This window comes from Melanotaenia boesemani, chromosome 20, assembly GCF_017639745.1.
Source record: "Melanotaenia boesemani isolate fMelBoe1 chromosome 20, fMelBoe1.pri, whole genome shotgun sequence".
NCBI classification, from domain to species: Eukaryota; Metazoa; Chordata; class Actinopteri; order Atheriniformes; family Melanotaeniidae; genus Melanotaenia; species Melanotaenia boesemani.
Genome location: NC_055701.1, coordinates 1,970,019 through 1,974,986, shown reverse-complemented (window position 1 = coordinate 1,974,986; position 4,968 = coordinate 1,970,019).

The window sequence follows — 4,968 nt, the reverse complement described above, 5'->3', positions numbered from 1 at the left end:
CGTCAGCGCTCGGCTAAATCATTGTTGCCAAGTTAGCTCCTTTGAAGCTTTATTCAGCGAGTTTTCAGACCCGTTTGGTAACTCCCCTTCAACGAAGCGACTAGCAACAAATCTAAAGACGTTTTCTGGTGATATTGGAGACTTTTGGAAACTGACTTGAAAGCATGTTTACTTCTTCTCACTGAGCAACGCTTCCTCAGGCCCCGCCCCCGTCCATTAGCTGCTGGCTGACCCCGTCCCAGGTTACCGTCAGATATAAAGGCCTATTGATGAAGAGTGTGGAACTTAAAAAGTTAAAAGTTTTGTAACATGTTGTAGATTCTTAATCAGAGAACAGCTGGAGCTGCTGGTTAAAGAACTGAAAATGACACTTTAACTTTAGGTCTGTTCAGGTCGAACCAGAGATATTTTTATTTCTTTTTCTACTGCTTTGAATTGAAATGCAATTAAATGCATTTTACCAGACTTTACTTTAAAATATTAATGTCTGTGTCTATTTTGTGATTCAGTCATCCACTAAAACCCATTTAAATAAAAAAAATGTTGCTTTTTGGGACAAATATGAGATTAAAATGTAATTTAATCTATATTAATTAATTACAAAGCCTCTAATTAATCAGATTATTTTTTTAATCGAGTCCCACCATCGAGTACATATATGTATATGTCTTGCTGACATCATAAACTACATTTTTTTTCCTTATTTGCAGTAGTGGGCTTAAAAACTTTAAAAACTTCAGCTCCTGAAGGGTTAAAAGATTAGTTTCCTTTGGTGCCTTTGAAGATGAGGGCTTCAGTTATCATCAGTAAAAATCCAGTGTAGAATTGTTTCATCTGACCCTTTACCAGGTGAACACCAGGCGACATGAACTTCACGTGGACCAGGACTGGCCCTGAGTGGCCCCCCTGCCCCCTGTAGAGGGCAGCACTGTGCCAAAACACCTCAGGCTGCCTTCATGTATCAGAGGAGAGCAAACAGTGGGAGAAAGGATGAAGCAGGGGGGCTGCAGCGACTAAAGTGGCATTTCCAGAGTGCGTGAACAGATACCCCCTCCCACCCTGCACCTCCCTCAGCCTCCAAGCATCACAGCCCTCCCTCCCACCTCCAGCCCCAGGCCTCATAAAATTGGACTTATGGCTGTGTTGCCAGCATAAATAAGTCCCTTTGATAGTTAGCGGAAGAAGTTATGACCCTCCTGGGTATGGTGAGGGACAGTGGCAGGGCGGCGTCTGGTGGCGGCTCGCCCGGCGCCCCGTGGCTCTGATCCTCGTGCCGATTCAGGGCACGCTCTGTTCATTACCGGCGGCCACCGGGGACTTGTTTTTTCTGCAAGATTAATGAGTGCCGCGGAAATTCTCCAGCGCATCTCGATAATTAAGTCTTTGTTTATCAAAAAACAAGTTATATTAGGAGCAGGAAATTCGCAGTAATTATTCATAATCCTAACAATTCAAGTGTAGCTACCTCATTTGCCTGTGTAATTCTGCTTTTTAATTTCTTGCATACATTTGCATATTAATTTTACCCATCGGCTGCTGCAGGGGCTCTGACAGTTTTTCTTTTTTTTGCACTTCTTCTTCTCTTCCTCCCCTCTCCTCACTCGGTGTGATGTTTTCACAGAGGCGAGGCTCAGCTGGGTTTTTGGGCATTTTGGGCTTGGTGTTATGATAAATTATGAGTTCTCTCCATCCGCTTCCTCTCGTCTCACTGATCCTTCCTCTCTGGCCTGAACTCCCACTTTCCCCCCTCCACCACCATCTTCTTCACCTTCAGCCATGTGGTCATTAGGGACAGAGAAGCCACGTTTTACTGGTGTCAAAGGCTGTCTGGTGGGCGAGGAGAGGAGATCAGCAGCCATCGGCCAAGATGGCATCATGTCAAAGCCCTCGGCTCAGACTCTCTGTGCCCTGGCATGCCGCCTGCATCCTCCCTTCTTCAGAAACTTTCTTTTTGTCTGTCTCGTCTTCCACCTGATGTTCTGCACCATGTTGCCGTCCTCAGCGTGCTTGTGCATCTTATCCTTAATGCAAACATCTCTGCGTTGCACTGACATATGTTTAAGTGGTGGGAGTGCATCGTTTGTTAAGTGCCAGGCGTTCTACAACGTTGACTGCTGCTGTCATAAGGAAATGAATATTGATGATCTCAGGGCTCCATGATGCATGCTGGGTGACATGTTTAAAAACACAGCCCTGGAGCCATTTAGACTACATTCACTCACACACATAAACACACAATCTGACACTTAGCCACCATCATTAGATACAGAGTAACCTTTAACCCTCTCTGCTGATAAATACATACATGAATTAATGCCACTGATGCAACTGCTTGATTATACGACTGCTGGGACGTCTCAGTCTGGTGAATGGATTATTAGTAGGCACTATTATATCAGTGCTGTCAGAAGTATGATGGGCAACATCCTAAACATAATATCTTTAAATGGTATTTCCATGGTAAAATTCATCTATTATCTCTCTGTTTTTACACCATTGGTAAGGTCACTGAAACAAGACCACTGGATGACTAAAACCAGGGAGAACCATGAAGGCTGAAAAACTGAAAATATTTTCCACAGGCTTCGCCAGCTTCATGTGAAAAACACTTTCATTCTGAGGCTGATAACCTGCAGGTTGTTCTTTAAAGTTTGTGAACATTTAACAAGAATTGGGCTTTAAAAAGTAAAATGTTTTATATACACAACCAGGGCAGTCCTACGCCTTCATGGGGCCCCAAGCAGAATCTGAATCAACCCCATGTTTCGTTGGCGCTTAAGAGGAGCAGCAGCAGGCGTTGGAGCGATTGTGGTTCAGGTGAATCCACCAGTCAGAAGATGGACTGTTCTCTTGTCCTTGCGGTTTAGTGGTGGAATTGAATCCATCCAGTCTGGTTTAACTTATCTAAAACAGCTCACTGGTAAAGAGTTTTGTCCAGAGTAATTTAGAGGCTTTGGTGTTTGAGAGCAAACATCTAACAGACAAACCAAAGCACTGCAGAATTATGATCAATAACTTTTCCAAAAAATCTTGAAATGAAGATCACCAGAGTTCCAGCTCTTTCTTTCCTGTTGACTCTCTGCAGTCAGATGGAGCTTAATTTTATGTATTATCTTAGTTTTTGTTGTTCTTCTGAAGAGCAAAGCTTTGACTAAAAGCACAGCCGTCCTGCCGTTTCATCCTCCTATCTCCTCTCCTGGTGTCTGCACACTCTGCTTGCAAAGTAAAAATGTCACAGCTTAAACTGCAGCTTATTGTTGGATCAGACGAACATCAGCCTTTCTGTACACATGCAGACAGAGTCGCCATTATCAGGCAAACAGGAAGTGATGCAGACCCCTGACCTCTGTGCACACCAGCCATATTCACAGATTAGAGTCAAATCTTGTGCATGTTCTCCTTCTATTTGTAGAGAGTCAAAGTTCAGCCACTGCAAACAATTTATGCACGCTGCTGTCCGTCGCAGCCAGCTCGACTAACGCACAAACCTCTGAATCATCATGGAGGATGAGGTGGGGAGGACAGAGACGCAGAGACGCAGAGAGAAAGAGCCGCTAAGGAAAAGGAAGGGAAAGTGGTGAGGAGTCATTGGGCTCATTGGCGACTGCTCATGTGTGATTGGATGGCGAGGACACGACCCTTGTAATTGCAAGGTGTCAAAGTGTCCTGCTGCCACCACAGAGGGCTGGCTCCAAATCTGGTGACACTGTGGGGGCGTGGAAGTGGGGGGCTTAGGTCAAAGCAGATGACACCTCCTTGTCAGGGGAGGTGACATCTGAATCAAACGCAACACCAGCAGCGAAATTTCACTGTGCGAGGAGAGAAGATGAGGTATGAAAAGTCTTACATCATGAGCTTGATTTCACTGTGTGATAATTTAACTGGACGAAGAGGTTCAAACTGAGACTGATGACAGACACAAAGCAGGGTCGGAAGGATTAGTTCTTCTCTTTTACTCAGGTTTTACCTGCAGCAGGCAGCAGTCAAAGCAAAAACAAAAGAGTGATTACATGTAAACAAATGTAACTGCCTCCAGATCAATGAGACCAGGTCATGAAGTTTCAGGTCTTTTTGCAGTTTGTTCCAGGCAAAGCTGTCATGATCATGACCTGTGTGTGGGTCATGTTCGTCGTTTTCTAGTCATGGTTTTGGGTTATAGTTCTGGTTTTTGTCATTAGTTTCTGCTTTAAGATCATGGTTTGGGTTTTTGGTTTTGTCATGTCTAGTTAGTTTTTTCCTTGTGTGCTCTGTGGTTTCTGTTTCTGCCGCGTTAAAACACCTGGTCTAATTATTCATCCACTCCACCTGTTTCTCATCACTCCCTCCGTGTATATGTGCCCTTGGTTTTCAGTTACTCCTCATCAGATCCTTTTATGTGTTGTATGGTTTATCCCTGTTGTGTGTGGTTCTCTGTCTTGAGTTTGGGAAATTAAACCTTGTCACTTGCACCGATTCTGCCTCCTGCCTTCACTGCCTGCAATTGGGTCCTCACCTCCACCGCCATTCCTGACAAAGCAGCAGACATGAAAACATCTCAGGCCACGTCCCTGGGACAAAAAATAAGAAGAAATCTTGTGGAAGAAGACAGTGAGGTCCTGATCTCTTCAGGTGTTTTCACTAGTTTACTCACTCGTATCATGTACACGAGCCCAGGGTTCACGGTGCGCAGACTGTTTTCATGCACACGGTTGGTCTTCAAGCCCCTTTTGGAAACGCCGTATTAGAATATTTGTTCAACTTGTGAAATCTAACTTATCTGCAGCGACCTCTCCTCTCATCGGACTCTGACAGCAGAGCGGCTGCTGCTGCGCTTCTGGTTCAGGTAAGAAATGTTGACGTTGAAATGATTTAATTCTCTGCACCTTGACGGCGCTAACGATATCGCTGAGTCAGTGTAGGGAAACACTGACTCAGCACATGCTGCATTTTGATGAAGATAATTTCTTGTTTGCTAAATTTGTTTTTAAA